At 46.1% G+C, this 22,736-nt stretch overlaps 1 pseudogene; it reads right to left on the bottom strand.

The window, feature by feature from the left end:
• Positions 1-5,715: 5,715 nt before the first annotated feature.
• On the bottom strand, positions 5,716-5,835 carry LOC136635935 (5S ribosomal RNA; annotated as a pseudogene).
• Positions 5,836-22,736: the final 16,901 nt, after the last annotated feature.

Below are 22,736 nucleotides of genomic sequence, written 5' to 3'. Positions count from 1 at the left end.
AAGTGGGTTAGGATTGCTCCCTAAGTTAAGGAAGCAGCCAGTCTCTCTTGCCCTGCTGCCCTTTCTCAAGTCAGCAATAGTGACTACCTAGCTAGCACTTTCCCGTGACACCCCTGTGTCTGGGGATGACATTATATGGGCTATGTCAGAATGCCAGATGCAAGGAAAGGCACCAGGATGAGGTATCTTGTTATCTGGTGTGCTCCCTGGGGCATTTGGTGGGCTGCTGTGAGATACAGGAAGCTGGACCAATGGGCCTATGGCCCGATTCAGTGGGGCTGTTTTTATGTTCTTATGCCAGTTACTTCCAGGTTTTCTGACCAGATGTGATGCTACAAATGACAATAAGGGCACAATCCTAACCAGGTCCACTAAGAAGTAAGTCCTATTTTGTTCAATGAGGCTTACTCTCAGGAAGGTGTAGTTAGGATTGCAGCCTCAGAGACTTAGGACCAAATCCTATCCAACTTTCCAGTGTTGGTGGAGCTGTGCCAATGGAGTATGCGCTGCTTCCTGTGGTAGTGGAGCAATCACAGAGGCTTCCTCCCAGTAAGGGAATGTTTATTTTCTTTCCTCAGGGCTGCATTGCTGCAGCAATGGAAAATTGAATAGGACTGGGCCCTAAGGGAGGGAGACCTTTTCTAAACGCATGAAAACCATGCACAGGAGCTCAGCCCACTGAACAGAGCCTCCTACTGTCCATTGTAGTGTCTTGTCCTTGCTGTTGACCAGCTGTTCCCTGGGGAGTGTCCTACACTTTGGGACCTTGGACCTAGCTCCTGGGCTCATTTCATTTCAGCGTTTTATACTCTGATTTTGAACAAGGGGATTACTCAGTCTCATCACTTTAGCCCTTTGACTACTGCAATGCAGTACCCACAAAAGCAGCATAAAACAGGGACCTTCAGTGCAACGTTGCCGTCAATTACAAACTACCCCTCATCTGTCCTGGTCTCACGTGCAGTTAAACTGATAATAGGGTTAGTGCCTGTTTCCTTAATGGACCCTAATGACAATTTCAGGAGCTCATGCTGATAAATGTTTAAACTAAACAAAAAAAATATGGGCCATGATTAACTAAGGCAGGGAGCAAAAAATCAGGACATTCCATAGAAAACGGGGAAGTTTGGGAAGAGATCGAATTAGCACACATTGTTGTCAACTGCTTCACGTGAAAGTAGGAAAAGTGCTCCTGTGCAGGATAATTTGGCAGGTCAAGGATTGGGAGAATGCATGATTAATTGCTGAGCCCAAGTCTGAGTAAGCGTCGCTCCCGTCTTGCTTTTCATTCAGCGTTCCTTCACACGCCTTAATTCCTTGATCTAAAAGCTTCGTACTTGTGACATATCCAGGTTGGAGGCTCAGAAAATAAATAAATAAAAGCACAGCCCCATCAACGGCTTAGATTTACATCAAACCCCGCAAGAGGTTTCCTTTGAAATCAACTTAGAAAGTAAGTAGATTTAGCACGACAATCCTAAGCATGTCTACTCAGAAGTCAGACCCATTCAACTCCGTGGGAGTGCATTGGATTGAAACCTGAAGAAGAATCAGTTGATAGAACAGAGCTGTGCTTTTAATAAGGCATCTGATATGCGGTGTTTCAGGGAATAATACATCAAGGCTAACTTCCCAAATTCTGCTGCTGGCCAGCTATCTTTGCGGCAACAGAACAGCAGGTTCTTATCCAGATTTGAGCTCTCCCTCTTGGCTAAGTCATTGAGGCTTCAAGGGCAGGACTGTGTTTCTAGGATTCTACCCCATACCTACAAGTAGCATCGGAAAATCCCACTGCTTCCTAGTCCTTTCCCTTGCAATTGTACTGCTACTCAAACCCTGACAGAGTGGCCCATTCAGAGATGTCACTAGGGATTGCATGTCCCAAAGGGAGGTCTCATTGTGTCACCCCAATGATGGACCTCTTCCTGTACCAGACCACACTGAATAAATTACAGTATCATAAGCACAATCTTGATGCAGTGGCATTGATGTTAAACAAACAAACAAATAAGGTTAATGGGGGTTAAGTCAGGGGTGCTCACACTTTTTTGGCTCGAGAGCTACTTTGAAACCCAGCAAGGCCCGGAGATCTACCAGAGTTTTTTTTACAATGTTCGCGCCATCATAACATATAACATTTATGTGTACAATGTATGTTGGTGTACCTTGAGCCCCACTGAGTATAACAGGACTTACTCCTGAGTAGACATGCCTAGGATTAGGCTGTGAGACTGCAATCCTAGCCACACTTACCTGGGAGTAAGCCCCATTGAGTACAATGGGCCTTACTCCCGGCGTTTCCTCCCAGAGGCACCTGAAGGGGGGGTCGGCACTCCGCGATCTACTCATTTTGCCTCACGATCTACCAGTAGATCGCGATCCACCTATTGAGCACCCCTGGTTTAAGTCCAACACCAGAACCACAACTTCATCCTGGCTCCATCACAACCATATGTGATGTTCTGATAAGGGGGGGGAGTGGGTTTAGTGGTTGCCTGAGAACGAAACACCATAATTTTCTTCTGAAATATATCTAGCAGCATGAAATTAACTGGCATCATACCAAGATTTAGACTGGGGACAAGTTGATAGATGTTTCGTGGAACCAAGAAGGACATCCTTGTCTTGTTTCTGCGGGGGCTTGCAAATGTCTTGCATGACGACAAAGCAATTACTTTCCAAAAGATGCTTTTGCCACCCGCCTGTTGTGAATTGAGACATTAAATATAAACTATAAATATGCATAAATATGCAAATATTTCACATAAATATGAAACAAATGTTTCTCCTGAGGAAGTGGCGGCTGCTACCCAGGGTGTGTTGGATGCTGTGACAGCCATTTCGTTGATGTGGCAACCCCATGCTCCAGACAGCTCAGGACTGGGCTGCCAGTTAAGTACTATTAGCAATTCTTACAACGGTGTCAGTTAAGTGCTATTACACCCATACTTCAGATGAGGAAGACTGAGGCTAAGAGGAAGCAGCTTGCTGAAGCTCACCTAATGAGAGTTCATGGCAGAGGCAAGATTAGAACCCGGAAAGTAATCTCTTAGCCACTATGCTACACCAGTTCTCAAGACAAATTTCATGGAGGGGGGGCATTTCTGCACATCCCTGTAGTTTTTGGTGTCGTTTAGTCCTGTGCATTCAGATTTCATTAATCAATTGATTAATCCCCATATGATTTAATCAATGGATTGTCTTTAACGGGCTGACAGCTGTGGTTTAGAACCCATCTCAGCTACCAGCTGTAGGAGTAGAGCTGCTGCTGTAGTTCCAGATGTGCATATTGGGGCCAGCTTATGTATGGGATGTGCGGTGTGCAGGATATTATTGATCAGGGAAGAGGGAGAAGCTCTATAAATGTAGGATTGCTATGAATAGCAGATGCTTCCTTCCTCCACAGTTCTGGAGGAATTTAAACCCGCAACCAGCGAAAACGTCAAGGCGAATTCTGATGGTTGTATGTGACACTTGCCACTTTATATCAGAATTTTTGTGTACTCATGCTGGCAATGACATGTACAGTTGTTCAGTAACATGAGCACGTCCCACATCACTCACAGGGCTCCTTTGTTCATTTCTTGGAGGACGTAAACCATCATTAACATGTGACTTACCATCCTCGATCAGAGCGCACCCCTGTTAAAAGAGGGAGGGAGGGAGGAGGTGGAAATCAACAAGCATCCCTGGGAAGTGAGGATTAAATGCTGAGAGATGTTCCATCCTGCCACATGATCTCACCCCATGGAGTCTGAGCGTCTGCAGAAAAGGCAAAAAAAGACAGAAGGAAATCTGTTAAAATACATTTGTGAAATTAGCTTTGGGATTGCCCTTGTGGCACATAAGATTTTTATTATAACTTGGGCATCCCTTGGGGAGTGGGGGAAAAGTGGGGGGAGAAATTGCCAAAACAATTTTTAAAAATTCAACAGTATTTTTATTCACTAAGGGCCTAACCCTATCCAACTTCCCAGCACTGACGCAGCTGTGCCAGCAGGGTGTGCCCTACATTCTGTGATGGTGGGGGCAGTTATGGAGGCCTCCTCAAGGTAAAGGAACATTTGTTCCCTTATCACAGGGCTGCATTGCGGCAGCATTGGTGCTAGAAAGTTGGATAGGATCGGGCCCTAATTTAGATCAATGGTCTCCATAATTTCTGAACCAGGCTTAAGCCGTTTCTGCCCAACGTTACATATACACAACAGGGATCAAATGTGGACTGGGCAGAAATGGGTTAATTCTTTCATATTACATATGATCAAAGCAGGAGATCTGAGTCAGGGCCTAGGAGAGGGGGGTAAAGGGGGTAATTTGTACCCGGGCCAGGGAACCAAAGGAAGGGGTTCAGAAATTTCATCCCCTGACCACAGGTAAAGCCCCAACCGGAGCAGTGGAGCTTCTTTAATCTGCTCCTGCCAAGTGGCTGACACAAGTCAGAGAAGTCACATGTAGAGTTGTCAAGCCTGGGAGGGGGAATAGGATTTGGCGAGCACTATCACCACTGATCCTGTCTGCTTCCTGTGCCCAGCCTGCCCCATCTCTGCCCTCCTTCACCCGGTTACATCCATGACTCCCCTGTCTCTGTGCTGCCTGGCAAGAGCTTACCTGCTCCATCAAGTGCTCCAATGGAATTCAGCACCAACGGGACAGTACAGGCCTTTCTTGCTGGCACTGCTTACTCACAAGGTGTTGCAGAAGTTTAGCAGCACTTTTGTGACACCCTAGGCTGGTGCAGGAGTCACTGCACAAGCGATAAGACAGGCATAGGATTGTACTGCAAGAATGTTCTGGTTTAAGTTCCTTGTCCTTCTTGCAGAAGTAGAAATCCAAGGGGTGTGACATGATCATTAAACCAATCTGGGATACTGAGAGGCCCAGAGACTTCTCTGAAGTCGGTAGCCACATGATCTCTAATGGAATAGGGCCGTGTTTCTCAAACTGTGGGTCAGGACCCATTAGGTGAGTCACGAGCCAATTTCAGGTGGGTCCCCAATCATTTCAATATATTATTTTCAATATATTAATTTGATGCTCCCATGGTATGTGACTGCATTGGGGAAAATGTTACAGATCTGTGCTTTGAACTCTGTGCATGCTTTTAACACTGATAGTAAATGGGACTTGCTTCTGGGTAGGTGTGGGTAGGATTACAGCCTAGGATTGCTCAAAATTGTCCTGCTTGATGATATCACTTCTGGTCGTGACATCACTTCTGGTGGGTCCTGACAAATTCACGTTCTAAAAAGTGGGTCCCGGTGCTAAAAGTTTGAGAACCACTGGAACAGGGTGTGTTTTCAACAGCGTTAGCAATCGGGTCCTTCAAATGCCATGCAGACATTTGGAGGTCTTGTTTGTGACAAATCCACACCCAGAAATAATAATTTACAAAGGAGTTGCGCTAACAGATTATTCACCAGAAGGAAACCGCTGGTGTCGGGAATGCCTGTCCTCCAGTTTCTTTTCTCAATGTCATTTTTAAGTGATCAAGAAGCTTAACAGCCAGAACGCCAGCTGCGTGCTTTGAGGAACAAGCTTGCGCATGATTCAAAGGGAAGGAAGGTTTAGTCACCACAGTGCTTGATGTGATGGGCCTTTTAAACAAAACAAAACAAAAAAACCTTGGCTCAGCCTTTCTTACTAAACTCTCTGGCCTGTTTTATATTGAAAAAAAATGGTGATTGGCAACCTTCAGTCTCGAAAGACTATGGTATAAGCCTACAGCACCCGGTATTCCCAGGCGGTCTCCCATCCAAGTACTAACCAGGCCTGACCCTGCTTAGCTTCTGAGATCAGACGAGATCAGGAATGTGCAGCGTAACAGTTGCTGTCTGAAAAATAGCTGTCTGAAAAAAATAGCACTTTTTGTTTTTGTTTCTATCAATCCTGCCAAAAGTGCTACTGTAGGAATGCTGGTTGTGATGAAGGCCACAGACTCTCTGGCTTTAACGAATCCTTGCCACATTGACATGTCTGTGGAGGAGCCTTTGCAAACTGCCCCAGGACCCGTGAGCATTGCAGAGGATTCTGCGACATGTTCTAGGCCTGTGCCAGCAGCCATTTCTTCCTCTGCCTCCGTCTCCTTCTCCTCCCCTTACCATTCTCCTTGGTTTTAAAAAAGGCTGGTAGAGCATGTGGGGGGGGGGGGAGGAAATGTTTAAAGGAAAAAGGAGAAAAGCAGTGCTCTGCCAGCCATTTTTCAAGGGGATCAAGCAGGAAAAGATGGAGGAGGGAGTGGCTAGCATGAGTGTGTGTGCTTGCAAATACAGAGAGAGAGAGAGAGAGAGAGAGAGAGAGAGAGAGAGAGAGAGAGAGAGAGAGAGAGAGATGGAACAGTAAGATGATATTTCTTGACCCAGTATGAAATCCATCTGTGGAACTCCTTGCCACAGGATGGGGTGATGGCATCTAACCTAGATACCTTTAAAAGGGATTGGACAGATTGATAGAGGAAACGTCCATCACAGGTTGCAAGCCATGGTTGGTTGGCAACCTTCAGTCTCAAAAGACTATGGTATAAGCCTACAGTACCCGGTATTCCCAGGTGGCCTCCCATCCAAGTATTAACCAGGCCTGACTCTGCTTAGCTTTTGAGATCAGACAAGATCAGGCATCTGCTTTTAAAAGGGGATTGGACAAGTTTCTGGAGGAAAAATCCATTACGGGGTACAAGCCATGATGTGTATGTACAACCTCCTGATTTTAGGAATGGGCTATGTCAGATGCAAGGGAGGGCACCAGGATGAGGTCTCTTGTTATCTGGTGTGCTCCCTGGGGCATTTGGTGGGCCGCTGTGAGATACAGGAAGCTGGACTAGATGGGCCTATGGCCTGATCCAGTGGGGCTGTTCTTATGTTCTTAACTACAATTCCCAGGATGCCTTGCAGGTCTCTTGTTATCTGGTGTGCTCCCTGGGGCATTTGGTGGGCCGCTGTGAGATACAGGAAGCTGAACTAGATGGGCCTTTTGGCCTCATCCAGAGGGGCTCTTCTTATGTTCTTATGATGCAGCACAAAGAAAGATTGCAGCTCCATTGTGCATTAGATAGTCTCGGATCCATCTCCAGCATTTTCAGGAAGGCTGGGAAAGGCGACTCTCTGGTACCCTGGAGAGTCACTGGAGATCGTCATAGACAATGCTGAACTAAGTGGCCCAATGATCTGATTCAGTAGAAGCCAGTTTCCTCTATGGGAGGGGTCTCTAAACGTTTTGGCCAAAGGGCTGCATCAGATATCTGGCGCAATGCCGAGGGCCAGAAAAAAAATTAAACAAAAAATTTAAATCAATACAATAGAGATGGAACTTAGATGAATGAATGGGCTCAAATGCCCTGGATTTCTCCAAGTACCAACACAGCCCAAGAAATAAAACATACACTTAAATGGACCCCCGTTCCCCCACCCCACAAGCAGAACTCCGGTTGTATTTGGTCAACTGGGCCAGAGGCTCTCAGGGGATCAGAGGCTGGCCACAGGCCAGTTAGAGGCTTACCACGGGCTACATCTGGCCCCTGGGCCGGGGTTTGGAGCCCCCTTCTCTATGGTGAGGACTTGCACTAGTTTCGATGGAATGAATCTGGGGCTCTCTGATGACAAGCCTAAGGACTGTGGCCCAGCGATTATTCCCCACCCCCCACGGCCACATCTTTGAATCTATTACGTGACCAGATTCATGCTGGGTTGAGTTGCCTGGGAAACAATCGCACCATTAGTCACATAAACAAACTGCAAGGAATGGAAGAGAAACTGCTTGAAGTGGAAGCGTGTACTGCTCATTGCTGGGACATTATTAAACACACCAACATGAACGCCATTCCTTTCTGAGTGGATAATGGAACAACGCAGAGATGTTGCTTCAATATTCTAAAGACGGAGCTACATGGTCCGTCTTAAGGTTAAAGCTTAAGGTCCGTCAAGGTTAAAGCTACCTTGCTTTAACAGGGTGCTCTCTCCTCGCCCCCCCCACCAAGGCCTTTCCATCTCCCCCTTAATCTTAATTGATTTGCCAAGATTTCTGAGACTTCATAAGCACAATAAGAATGAAGGACTCTCCTAAATGGTACCCAGATCACTCTGGCTGCAGAGACAAAAGGCAAAAGGGTTGCTATGGCAACCTGGACCATGTGGAAGCTTGCAGCCAAACTTTACTTCCATTCTTCTCTATCCCCCTTCTCATCTCCCCCCAACACATCTCTCCAGGCTTAGATTCTCCTGTTTTGTCCATAGGATGGGTGACCCTGTAGTAATCCAGCAAACTCATGGCTGTTTGGAACGGGTTTTGCCAGAAATCGCAGTTTGCAGAGGAAAACAAGAAAGGGATTTAGGGGATCTTTTGGGATTTCAGTGGTGTCTCTGACCTGAAAAAGATGTGGTCTGTGCGCCACGTAAATCTCACCCTAGATAAGGCTTCTCAAATGTTAGCATTTTTTATTTAATTAATATTCTGCTTGCTGTCTATCATATGAACATAGAAAGTTGCTCTATGTTGAGTTAGATCAGGGGTGTCAAACGTAAAACCTGCAGAGAACAAAATGAGAACAAAGTGCTTTATTTCTGGCCTTCATATATTTAATGACATCACTTCCAGCTTAATGATGTCATTTCTAGCCCTCAGCAGGCACCAAGAATGCTAACTTCGGTCCACTATATGAAACGAGTTTGACACCCCTGAGTTAGATCAGTGGACCATCTAATTCAGGGGTCTCCAAACCTTTTGGTCAGAGGGCTGCATCAAATACCTGGCACAGTGTTGAGGGCCGGAAAAAGAATTTAAATATAAAATTTATATAAATAAATTAGAGATAGAACTTAGATGAGTGAATAAATGAATGAATGGGCTCATTCATTCAGCCTCTCTGGCCCTTAGAACACCCTCCAGACACAATAAGTACATAGTTCCTGTCAAGTGGGCCAGAAGCTTCCAGGGGACAAGAGGCTTGTCACAGGTCAAATAGACGCTTGCCGTGGGCCGCATCTGGCCTCTGGGCCGGGGTTTGGAGACCCCTGATCTAATTCCATATTGTTTACATTGAATGGTGAAGGCTCTCCAAGTTTCAAGAGAACAGCTGTTCCCAGCCCTACCGAGAGATGCGACAAGGGACTGAATGTGAGATTTTCTGTATTCACAGAAGATGCTCTGCGATTAAGGGCCCAGTCCTATCCAACTTTTTAGCACTGATGCAGCTGTGCCAATGGGGCATGCACTGCATCCTGTGGTGGGGCAGGCAGTCAAAGAGGACTATCAAGGTAAAGGAATATTTGTTCCTTACGTAGTATATATGAAAGTAAATATCTGTTACTAGTACAGTATATATAGTATATATGTAAGTATATGTTACTAGTACTGTATATATAGTATATAAGTAAGTATATAAGTAAATATAACTTACATAGTATATATGTAAGTAAATATATATGTAAGTATATATAGTTTATATGTAAGTATATGTTACTAGTATATATGTTACTAGTATATATAGTATATATGTAAGTATATAAGTAAGTAAATATAATTTAAATAGTATATATGTAAGTGAATATATATGTAAGTATATATAGTTTATATGTAAGTAAATAGTATAGTATATATGTAAGATATATATATAAGTTTGTATATATTCAGAGGACGATACCATAGTCTTTTGAGACTGAACGTTACCAACTTGCAATTTATCTTTGAACATTTATATAACTTTGTAGCTTCATATATATAATCATTCCAACAAACATTTGAAAAAATGTTTAAAAGAAATATGTTTTATTCTTGAAAAGGAATGTCTTGGGGCAGCCTCTTGGATACCTCCCTGTCACCTGGCACCTGGGGCCCCCATCCACCCTCTCTGTACGTCACTCATCCCAGCTCCCAGAGCAGTGGTACATTGTGACATCACATGACATCATGATATCATGTCCGGGTTCTCTCCAGAGGAGGGAATGGTCACTGCAGCAGCTCCAGCGCTGGGCTGGCGTTAACTGCTGTAAGCATGCCTTTTGGCACATTTGCGACAGTGCGTACCAATGGTGAGCTGGCACACATTCTTCAGGATTGGACCCTTAGTCTGTTCAAACGTCTCCTAATAAGTTGTCATGAAGATTATGTGTCCACTCCACCTATCAGATTTTCATCTTGAATCAGCTCAAAAGATCTTGCAACCAAAGACACAGAGCCCTGCATTTCACAATTAACCTCTAGCGATAATTACTTTGAGCAAAGCGTAATGCATTCCTGGAGACTCAAGTGAGATCCCAAAGAATGCCCAGCTGCTAAAGAGGGAAAGAAAAAAACAATGGTGGAATGGGGAATAAAAGAGCAGAAAGTTTCTGAACTGCTAATAAAACCTTGAGGCTGTTTGCAGAGTTTGGCTGCAATTAGCAAGGTGTGAAATTGTGCTCCAGGAATTGTGCTCCAGTTCCATGTTTCTAGCCACAGAGTGGGGTGGAAAATCCACCTGCCTGGTTGAATATTGGCTGGTGCCGTTGTTGCCTACATCCTCTCAGGATTGCCTGTTCCATTTGAAGAACCTGGGTGTTTGTGGTCCTGTGTTGTTGCATTCTAACTCAAGACATGGGGCGGGTTGCAGTCTTGAGGCCCCATCAGTGGTTCATTCCACATTTGGATACGTTGCCCGAGGCTGCATTGCAACATGGGGGTCGTGATCGCCTTCCCCCAACTTGGACAGTTTTCCCAAACCATGACAACCCCGGAAGACACTACTCCTCCACGACCCCAAGTCAAGGGATTATAGAGTGCTTCTAAGGTCTGCCAGAATGCCTGCTAATGGGACAGTTTTGGAGGCACCCTCCAAGCTCTGGGTCCCTAAATAGCGCCTGTATTTAACAGGATCACATATTGTGAGCTATCCATGGTCCTGAACATTTGTTTTCTGACCTGTCCCTTTGCATAGAATGCCCATGCAGGCCCCAGCCTTAAACAGAAGAAGCAAAGGTTTCATCATCTCCTATCACCTAACCTATGAATTGTCCAGCCCAGTCCTACCTAACTCCCCTCCCACCAGTGCAGCCATACCAACAGAGCATGCACTCTATGCTGCGGGGGGGGGGGGGTCTTGGTGGCCTCCTTGAAATAGGGGGGCATTATTTCCTTTACTTTGGGGTAAGCCTCTACTAGGTCTACTTGGTCCTACACCAGCTCTTTGGCTGGCACAACTCTAAGTGGTCCCAGGCAGCTGGGTTGAAGCTGGGAAGGATATCAGCAGGGCAGTTGCCGCCACCCCACTATCAACGCACTCCCATCCCTGCCCTAGCCCCTGCTCCATTCTTCCCACTCCCCACCCCATTCGGCTCACCCCCACCCACTGCCATGCCCCATGCCGACTTACAGCACCAAAGCATATTCACAGGGCGTTGTCATATGTCTACCGTTGCTTGCTGCTTCCAGGGGTAGACCAGTCACATGCAATATAGAGCACCATGGTTTGTAATGCCACAGAAAAGGCTGGAAATGGAAAAGGTGCTAAAGAGAGCAACTAAGTTGATTACTGGGCTGGGGCACCTTCCTTATGAGGAAAGGCTATGGCGTTTGGGCCCCTTCAGCCTAGAAAAGAGATGCCTGAGGGGGGACATGATTGAGACACAAAAAATTATGCAGGGGATGGACAGAGTGGATAGAGAGATGCCCTTCCCTTCCCAGAGCTGTCAACCAGCTGTCAAAACATGGAATCGCTGTCAACACCACAGCATCCACCTGATGATCTTCTGATCTTCCATTACAGACATCCACTAAAATTGAGTGTTGGGAGAGTTAGAACAGACAAAAGAAAGTATTTCTTTACTCAGTGTGCGGTTGGTCTGTGGAACTCCTTGCCACAGGATGTGGTGATGGCGACTGGCCTGGACGCCTTTAAAAGGGGATTGGACAAGTTTCTGGAGGAAAAATCCATTACGGGGTACAAGCCATGATGTGTATGTGCAACCTCCTGATTTTAGAAATGGGTTATGTCAGAATGCCAGATGCAAGGGAGGGCACCAGGATGCAGGTCTCTTGTTATCTGGTGTGCTCCTTGGGGCATTTGGTGGGCTGCTGTGAGATACAGGAAGCTGGACTAGATGGGCCTATGGCCTGATCCAGTGGGGCTGTTCTTATGTTCTTAATGCCAGAAAGATCGCTGAAGTGCCAGGACGTGTGATCCAACATCACACGGTGGCCTGACAGGATCAGGCCCTTAGATAAATACTTTAGGGCGTGATCCTAACCAACTTTCCAGCCCTGAGGTAAGGGCAATACAGCTCTGAGGTAAGGGAACAAACATTCCCTTCCTTTGAGGAGGCCTCTGTGAGTGCCAGCCAACTGCAGGATGCAGCACATGCCCCATTGGCACAGCTATGCCAGTGCTGGAAAGTTGGTTAGGATTTGGGCATTAGTTGCATAAACTTTCACAGCATCCCCAAAGTGCTTCTCTTATGAGCTCTGAATTATTAACCCTTGGGGTCTACACACTCTTTCTTTCTTTCTTTCTTTCTTTCTTTCTTTCTTTCTTTCTTTCTTTCTTTCTTTCTTTCTTTCTTTCTTTCTTTCTTTCTTTCTTTCTTTCTTTCTTTCTACACAAAGTCTTGTTGTTGGCAACCTTCAGTCTCGGAAGACTCTGGTATCGCACTCTGAATGGTGGTTCTGGAACGACGTCTAGTGTGGCTGAAAAGGCCAGTTCAGGAGTGACAATCCCTTCCACACCGGGAGCAAGTGCAGTCTGTCCCTGGTTTGTCTCCCTGGCTGTGGGCCTTCCTTCTTTGCCTCTTTGCCTCAGACTGATGGCCAAGTGTCTCTTCAAACTGGGAGAGGCCATGCTGCACAGCCTGCCTCCAAGCGGGCCACTCAGAGGCCAGGGTTTCCCACTTGTTGAGGTCCACTCCTAAGGCCTTCAGATCCCTCTTGCAGATGTCCTTGTATCGCAGCTGTGGTCTACCTGTAGGGCGCTTTCCTTGCACGAGTTCTCCATAGAGGAGATCCTTTGGGATCCGGCCATCATCCATTCTCACAACATGACCGAGCCAATGCAGGCGTCTCTGTTTCAGCAGTGCATACATGCTAGGGATTCCAGCTCATTCCAGGACTGTGTTGTTTGGAACTTTGTCCTGCCAGGTGATGCCGAGAATGCGTTGGAGGCAGCGCATGTGGAACATACATACATACATACATACATACATACATACATACATACATACATACATACATACATTGCTTTATCTCCCTAACAAACATCCTTCCCCCACATTATAGCTCAGTTCAATTCATCTGCAGTTTTATTTATGAGTTTGTTTATATCTTGCCTTTCTACCCCATTAAAGGTACTCAAGGTGGTTTAGGTTTTTGTTTCTTTTTTTAATGTCAATATATTGGTAAGTTCAGATACACTCATCACACTTCAGGTGGTAGCTCCAGGAGAAATGGATCCAATTAATCTCCAGTCTATAGGAGAAACAATGTTGTGTAGTGGTTAGACCAGCCATTTTCAACCACTCTTTTTTTGTTCTGCTCGGAGGCATTCCAGGAGTCTGGCAATCTCCAATGGGCTCATTTTGTTTTACAATAGAGTTTTGAGTGGAAGAAGCTGTAATAAAGAAACCTCCTGGATTTATCCCCTGGGCTCCTGAGACAGCATCTCTTCGAACAAAGAGTTCAGCCTACTTGCTGAGATGACTAAGGTAAAAGTGAATTACACACATACACAGACACCCCCCTGAAGCCTGCATAATGAAAGGACTTGAAGACACAGTTACTTATGCATGGCTGTTTCAGTGCTGACAGAGAGAGGAGAAATCCAAGCCCACACACTGAAGGCTATCAGAGACGTGGCAGCGAGCAGAGGAGTGTTCACAGCAAGGCAAGGTTTCATAAATCAAAAAGAGAGAGAAACAGCCCACCCTTGCACAATTGGGCCATAGAGGCAAGAGCTGCATGTGGTTCTGGCTGCCCCTTTTGAAACAGGCAAGGATATCAGAGTTGGAATCATTAGAAAAGGTACTGCGAACAAAACAGCTAATATTATAATGCCGTTGTACAAATCGATGGTAAGGCCACACCTGGAGTATTGTGTCCAGTTCTGGTCGCCACATCTCAAAAAGGACATAATGGAAATGGAAAAGGTGCAAAAGAGAGCGACTAAGATGATTACGGGGCTGGGGCACTTTCCTTGTGAGGAAAGGCTATGGTGTTTGGGCCTCTTCAGCCTAGAAAAGAGGCGCCTGAGGGGGGACATGATTGAGACATAAAAAAATTATGCAGGGGATGGACAGAGTGGATGCAGAGATGCTCTTTACACTCTCATGTAACACCAGAATCAGGGGACATCCACTAACATTGAGTGTTGGGAGGGTTAGGACAGACAAAAGAAAATATTTCTAAATTCAGCATGTGGTTGGTCTGTGGAACTCCTTGCCACAGGATGTGGTGACGGCATCTGGCCTGGATGCCTTTAAAAGGGGATTGGACAAGTTTCTGGAGGAAAAATCCATCACGGGTTACAAGCTATGATGTGTATGTGCAACCTCCTGATTTTAGAAATGGGCTATGTCAGATGCAAGGAAGGCCACCAGGATGAAGGTCTCTTGTTATCTGGTGTGCTCCCTGGGGTATTTGGTGGGCCACTGTGAGATACAGGAAGCTGGACTAGATGGGCCTATGGCCTGATCCAGTGGGGCTGTTCTTATGGAAAAGTGGCAGAAAGGATGGTAAGGATTTGGGGTGTGATTAACCTGTGGAACTCCTTGCCACAGGATGGGGTGGTGGCAGCTGGCCTAGATGCCTTTAAAAGGGGATTGGACAGATTGATGGAAGGAAAGTCCATCACCGATTGCCAGCCATGATGGGTTTGTACAAGCTCCTGGTTTTAGAAGTAGGCTACCTCAGAATGCCAGAGCAAAGGAGTGGCAACAGAATGGAGGTACCTTGGCTTGTGTACTTCCTGAGAATCTGTTGGGCCACTGTGAGGTACAGGAAGCTGGACTAGATGGGCCTTTGACCTGATCCTCCAGGTCTCTTATTGTGTTCTTACCTTCCCTAGGAGAAAAAACTCAACTGTTTGGGACTTTTAAATTAAAGCCCAAGTAGAAGAACATGACAGGTGGTGATAAAATTATTGACGTGTGGAGAAAGAGACCATAGGAAGTTTCTCTTCCACTGAATCAATGAGCTCACCTTTGGTCTATCTAGCTTGGTTTTGTTGACAATGACTCACAGCAAGTTGCTAAGGTTTCAAATGGGATTTTTTTCTGTTTAGTTTTTCCTCAAACTACCTGGAGATGCTGTGGATCAAACTAGGATATTCTGCTGCAAAACCTAAGTCATACCACTGAAGTTGCAATACTGGCAATCAGGACCACCCCCAAAAGTTGATTTGAGTCAGAGAAAAGAAAGCATTGCCTTCCACAGTGGGCAACCAATAGATCAAACTCACTGTCACGATATGGGGTGATGGCCAGTGGCTCAGCCGTGATTGCAAAGTAGAACATATAAATAATGACATACAAAATTATGCAGGGGATGGATAGAGTGGATAGAGCGATATTCTTTTCTCTCTCGCACAACACCAGAAGCAGGGGACATCCACTAAAATTGAGTGGTGGGAGTGTTAGAACAGACAAAAAGGAATCTTTTTTCACACAGCATGTCATTAACCCGTTGCTGCCCAGCCCACAGGTGAACATATTTCATCCCTGTTGCTTATATGCAACGTTGAGTAGAAATGGCTTAATTTGTGGAACTCCTTGCCACAGGATGTGGTAAAGGCCATCTGGCCTAGATGGCTTTCAAAGGAGACAGGACCATTTTATGGAGGAAAAGTCCATCACAGGTTGCAAAGCATGATGGGTATGTGCAACCTCCTGGTTTTAGAAGGAGGCCACCTCAGAATGCCAGATGCAAGGGAGTGGCAACAGGACACAATCTCTTGTTGTTTTGTGTGCTCTATGAGGCATCTGGTGGGCCACAGGAAGCTATAATAGGTGGGCCTTCAGCCTGATCTAGCAGGGATCTTCTTATGTTCTGATTTTCAAGTCAGGAGGAAATCATGTTGGCAACCTTCAGTCTCGAAAGACTATGGTATCGTGCTCTGAAAGGTGGTTCTGGAACAGCGTCTAGTCTGGCTGAAAAGGCCGATTTGGGAGTGACAATCCCTTCCACACTGGGAGCAAGTGAAGTCTGTCCCTGGTCTGTCTCCCTGGCTATGGGCCTTCCTTCTTTGCCTCTTTGCCTCAGTCTGTTGGCCAAGTGTCTCTTCAAACTGGGAAAGGCCATGCTGCACAGCCTGCCTCCAAGCGGGCCGCTCAGAGGCCAGGGTTTCCCACCTGTTGAGGTCCACTCCTAAGGCCTTCAGATCCCTCTTGCAGATGCAGGAGGAAATATAGACCTGAATACTAGCGACAAACTACTGGGGAGCATGATCACCTTCATGACGTGTTTCTTGTGGGGTTTTCAGAGGCCTTGCATCAGCCACTAGAATGCTAGTTTAGACTGATTGCTGGTGTGATCCAACAAGGTGAATATTTCTCGTGTCCTTAATCTTTGTGTATAAGGAAATGGTTACAGGTTGCATTTCTAATTTAAAAACAGGAATCATTGTTCAGAATTGAGTAGGTACTAAGCATGGAATTTGATATCTTATACACAGGATCTTGATATCATTTGATATCTTGATGGCATCTTGCCTAGAATGCCTTTAAGAGGGGACAAATTTCTGGAGGAAAAGTTCATCACAGGTTACAAGTCATGGTAGGTATGTGCGAGGTAGAGGCAGGTTGCCTCTGATTGCCTGATGCAGGGGAGGGCACCAGGACTCAGGTTGTGTCTGTTGTCTTGTGTGTTCCCTGAAGCATTTGGTGGGCCACTGCGAGATACAGGAAGCTGGACTAGATGGGCCTGTGGCCTGATCCAGCGGGGCTGTTATTATGTTCTTAACTACAATTCCCAGGAAGCCTTGCAGGTCTCTTGTTATCTGATGTGCTCCCTGGGGCATTTGGTGGGCTGCTGTGAGATACAGGAAGTTGGACTAGATGGGCCTTTGGCCTGATCCAGTGGGGCTCTTCTTATGTTCTTATGTTGTTATACACAATTCAACAAAGCGCCTCCCCCAAAACTATCTTGTCCTACAGCATCCAGAGGCTACACAGGTACACACTCTTTCACTACACACACAAAATCACAGAGCTGCAATGTGATCCCAGGCATTGGCTACACTAGAAAAAACATTATTGAGGGGGACAGATGGGGCAAGCAGGCTACTTAAGTTCTTCCTGGGGAAGTATTCCAATCCATATTCATGCAGCACAAGCCTGTTCTCCCTGTCAGACTCCTGTTAAGACAGACTGAGATCCTACGCAGAAAACATCATCCATAATTCACCAAAAGAAAGGAAAGGAGTTGTATAAAGACTGGCGGCCATGTTGCATTGGAGACCTCACAAGGAACAAAACAGAAAATGTTGGGATCATAACAGTAGAAACTCACTTTTTCAAAACGTGATTGCTTCCTGCACTCTTATTGCTTTAGCTGGAAGGAAGACAAGCATCTTTGAATATATAGCTAAAGGTCTATTGACACCCCTGATTGACACCCCTGGGGGCTGGGGGATAAGAATAGGCCTTCAGTTTGGTTGTACGTGTCGTAAGAGGCGACTGAACAACCACCGGGTAGATGGGACTCGATAACCTGGGAAGGCAGCTCATCTGAGAGAAGGAAAACTCTGATCCCAAACCTCCACTGCCTTGTGGCTACATCCAGTTATGGAAGAGGCTTCAGGAGTCAAAATCCAGAGCCAGAGACCCTGAGGCAGTTCATGGCTGAACACAGTCACGTTCTGGCAACTTCTGCGACGCCGCTGGAACCAACCGTATTGGCCTCTGCCTTTCCATTGGACCATTTCAACGACGTGGAGAGGGGGGTTTTGCTGCATGGGAAACAGTCTATCCTCCATATCTACTTTACCCAGGCTTCACGCTCTGGAGAGGACATTCTGTTCCAGAACCACCATTCAGAGCGTGATACTATAGTCTTCCAAGACTGAAGGATGCCAATGCATGCAAAGTCGTGATTGAGTTTTGCTCCAAGGTGCATCTGCTTCAAGCCAAGAAATGTCAACTAGACATCAAAGAGATGAGAAGATCCATGCCTTGGAGAAAGCGAGGCTCTGAGGGAACCTCTTTACTCCTAGACCATGGTGGGGGTGAGTAGAACAAGACAGTATCTGAACTCCTGCTTGAATCTCAGTTTAGGTCTCCTGGGAGAGGAAGCTTTCCTTCTCCAGACTCTGAAGAATAGTGGCACTGCTGGTGTGTGTGTGTGTGTGTGTGTGTGTGTGTGTGTGTGTGTGTGAGAGAGAGAGAGAGAGAGAGAGAGAGAGAGAGAGAGAGAGAGAGAGAGAGAGAGAGAGAGAGAATTATAGTTAAGCTGTTTCAGGTCCTGTTAAGTCAATAAAATTGTGGCCCATTTAAAATCCAGTCTATTTCCTTGTGACTTACAGTGCAATAGTGCCAATCGAGCGTGCACTGCATTCTGTGGTGGGCAGGCAGTCACAGAGACCTCCTCAAGATATGGGAACATTTGTTCCTTTACCTCTGGGCTGCATTGCAGCTGCACTAGTGCTGGAAAGTTGGATAGGATCAGGCCCTCAGGCTAGAATAAGCTATCCAGTAAGGTTCTTAAATGGGTTGAGTCAGACCTGACAGAAGTTGTTTGACCCAAGAAGGATTCTGAAATGCATATGTCTTGAGAGACTTGGACTCTGTCCGTGGTGCTGAAAAGACCTTGGTTTCCAAACTTCCTCACTTGGAACTAACTCCTGGCTATTGGTTGCCACCTGTTATCTTCTTCTGCTCCAGCCTACCAACATCCTTACCCACCCACGACTGGATACCAAGTCTAGCCACTCATCCCACTGGAAAATCACCTTTTCCCTTGAGAGTAAAGCTCCGAGGAGTGAAGAGATACGTGGAGATCTGGTGGGACTGCACAACTTCAGATTGCTCCTGTGTAGAGGACACTATGCAAGAGACACACTGAAGGTGTCTAACACACTTTCTTGACAGGAAACAAGGCAGATTTGGCCTTATGGGGTATGTACGCTTAGGAATCCTTTCTTCTTTGCCTGGAAACGACCCTGCAGTTATGAAAGACAACTTTTTTTCCCCAGGCACTGGAAACTTTCCTGTGTCTGCCACTCACCCAGATGAGAGGATACATTTTCCCCATTAATAATATTTCTCTGCAATGCACTTCATCTCCCCGCGATGGGTGAACACGACGGTCTTTGTTCCATCATCAAAAAAGGGGTCCTTTTGTGACTTGTTTATACCTTATTCTTCTAGAGATGCACTCTGTAATGAAAAGCATTTTCCATTAGCTAATTAGTAAAGGAAAATAAAAGAGAAGCTTGTACATTAACAAATGGCCCAGTCAAGGGGGGGTGATTTATGTGAAATATGGTTTGACCTCTGTTGCAAAAAGAGGAGATTTCTGGGTGGAACGAGATATTTGAAGAGGTAAAAGCAACTCCTGAACTGTTGAAGCTGCTATACTGAGTCCAAGGATGCAATCTTATATGCATTCACCTGAGAGTAGGCCCCATTGAATATAATGAGACTTACTTCTGAGTAAGCATACATAGGCGTGTGCTGGAACTTTGGTTCATCAAGGTCAGTATTATCTACCCTGAAAAGCAGCAGGGTGAGACAACATGATGCAGCTGTCACTACCCACTCTGCCAAAGATCTCCAGCAGCTCATGGATCGTTTTAGCAAGGCCTGCCAAGATTTTGGACTGACGATCAGCCTGAAGAAAACACAGGTCATGGTTCAGGATGTGGACTCACCTCCCTGCATTACAATCTCTGCACATGAACTGGAGGTTGTCCATGACTTTGTGTACCATGGCTCAATGATCCCCGACACTCTTGATACCGAACTAAACAAGCGCATTGGTAAAGCAGCTACCACGTTTTCCAGACTCACAAAGAGAGTCTGGTCCAACAAGAAGCTGATGGAACATACCAAGATCCAGGTCTACAGAGCTTGCGTCCTGAGTACACTTCTGTACTGCAGCGAGTCATGGACTCTTCGCTCACAACAGGAGAGGAAACTGAACGCTTTCCACATGCGCTGCCTCCGACGTATCCTCGGCATCACCTGGCAGGACAAAGTTCCAAACAACACAGTCCTGGAACGTGCTGGAATCCCTAGCATGTATGCACTGCTGAAACAGAGATGCTTGCGTTGGCTCAGTCATGTCGTGAGAATGGATGATGGCCGGATCCCAAAGGATCTCCTCTATGGAGAACTCGTGTAAGGAAAGTGCCCTACAGATAGACCACAGTTTTCTTGTGATACAAGGACATCTGCAAGAGGGATCTGAAGGCCTTAGGAGTGGACCTCAACAAGTGGGAAACCCTGGCCTCTGAGCGGCCCGCTTGGAGGCAGGCTGTGCAGCATGGCCTTTCCCAGTTGGAAGAGACACTTGGCCAACAGTCTGAGGCTAAGAGGCAAAGAAGGAAGGCCCATAGCCAGGGAGACAGGCCAGGGACAGACTGCACTTGCTCCCAGTGTGGAAGGGATTGTCATTCCCGAATTGGCCTTTTCAGTCACACTAGACGCTGTTCCAGAACCACCTTTCAGAGCATGAAACCATAGTCTTTCGAGACTGAAGGCTGCCAACACACAGGGGCGGTGGCAGAAATTGAATCTGAGCCTTCTTGAATACAAAGCCAATGTTTGACCATCAACACATGACACTGCCCCTTCAGAGCCATGTTCTTTGCTCATAACAGCTAATCGAACACAACGTGTACCATAATATCATTACTCAGCTGGTGGCCTCAGCTGGTTGTCACTGGTTGGCAATAGCACTTGTGAATCCAATACAGTGGCATGCCCTGTGCTAAACCAGAGGGGGAAGATGTGGTCTAGGAGGAAGTTAGGGGGACAACTAATTAAACCCATGTTCCACATCCTCTGAATCCCCCAAGCTTAGCTAAAATGCACTCTCCAGTATAGCCTTCACAGAGCAATAGCTAAAGCATTAAAATTTTTCAACCAGTAGGCCATGTCACATTGGTGTGCCATGAATGGTCTGCAGGTGTGCCACAGGAATTTGGGGAAGGGTTGTTTATTAGTAGGGCCATGGGGGGATGTGAGTCTCCCACTGGCAGTGTGTGGTGTGCTTGTCAAGAAGATCTGGGGAAGATCACTTTCAAAGAGGGTGAGACAAGTTCATGCAAGACGAGAGCTCTATCATTAGCTCATTGGCCATGATGGTGATGTTGGTTTGCCATACTCGGAGACAGTCCACTGGGTAGAGATTAACTGTGATGGAGGGCTACTTTTCTAGGCTTTGCTTGTGAGCTTTCCAGAAATATGTGGGTAGCCACTCTTCCAAACATGACCTAAACCAGATGACATGGCCTAATTCAGCCAGTCTCTTCAAATGCCCTTATATCCTTCTCCCTGGCATGCTAGTAATCTACATGCAGGGATTTTTTTTTCTTTTTTTTGTTTGGGAGAGGGCTGTATGGACAATCATTTAAACACATTGAGAGTTCCATCACCAAGTTATGGGTGCAGCGGCAAGGAACAGGGCCTTCTCCGCGGTGGCGCCACTTTTACGGAACTCAGTGCCCGAACAGCTAAAAGTAGCCCCTTCTGTAGAGAGTAACCTGTAAGACTTAAAAACATTGTTATTCCCGCTAATTTCTGGAGACAGATAAAGGTGGGGGGTAATCCTGTTTGTTTTTATTTGCCTCTTTATCTGTACGTTGGCTGCCTTTTAACTTGCTGCATATTGCTTATTTCTTTATTACCATTGATGAGTTTTTAGAACTGTTGTAATTTGCCTTGCTGGTTTTTAAGTCATAGGTCATACCATATCGTGTATCCTCTACCACAGATTCAGTTACCTGTGGATTGGGTCCACACACCCCCTCCAGAGGGGACTCTGGAGAGTAGTCTGAGCTCAGACTGCTTCCCTGGGTCTCCTGATGCCTTATAATGCATTAAAAACTTCACTTCCAATTTCTCTGTAAAACCAGAAGTCATGTGTTTTGAACTCTAAAGTTCAGTTCTGAGCCTGGCAGAAGCCGGAGTGGATGTCCTCAACCTCTGCTGAGCTCAGACTCCCCTCGCCTCTGGGGGGGGGAGGGAGGTGGCCTCTTGGACTGCGGGGACAGGCATTCACCCATATCTGTGGTTTCAGCTATCCATGGGAGGTTCCAGAACAGAACCCTCGCAGATAAGGGGGCATGCCTGTATGCGCTAAATACTTTTAGGGCACAATCCTAACCCCTGACATAAGCACTGACATAAGGGCAATGCAGCTCCAAGGTAAAGGAACAAACATTCCGTTACTTTGAGGAGGCCCCTGTGAGTGACACCCAACTGCAGGATGCAGCACACGTCCCATTGGCACTGCTATGCCAGTGCTGGAAAGCACTGACATATGGGGGTTAGGATCGCGCCCTTAAATGTTTTCTTTCTTTTTTGAATTTTAATCTGTATTTTATTGACCCATTTGGGACTGTAAGCCACCTTGGGCTTCTGTAAAGGCAGGATTTAAATGTCTTAGATAAATAAATAGACATATGAGCTTCCACCTGCAGTCTGAAATGACACAACCCAGGCACTGCTGCTTGTGAGAGTAAGGCCATAGACTCAGGCAGGAGAAGGGCTTTATAAAAGAAAAAGAAAAGGAAAAAAAAAATTAATAACCAGAAAGCCAACTCAGCATGAACAGCTCAAGAAGTG

Source organism: Tiliqua scincoides, unplaced genomic scaffold (assembly GCF_035046505.1).
Source record: "Tiliqua scincoides isolate rTilSci1 unplaced genomic scaffold, rTilSci1.hap2 HAP2_SCAFFOLD_149, whole genome shotgun sequence".
In the NCBI taxonomy this organism is placed as follows: domain Eukaryota; kingdom Metazoa; phylum Chordata; class Lepidosauria; order Squamata; family Scincidae; genus Tiliqua; species Tiliqua scincoides.
This window is presented reverse-complemented; position numbering and strand designations above follow the sequence as displayed.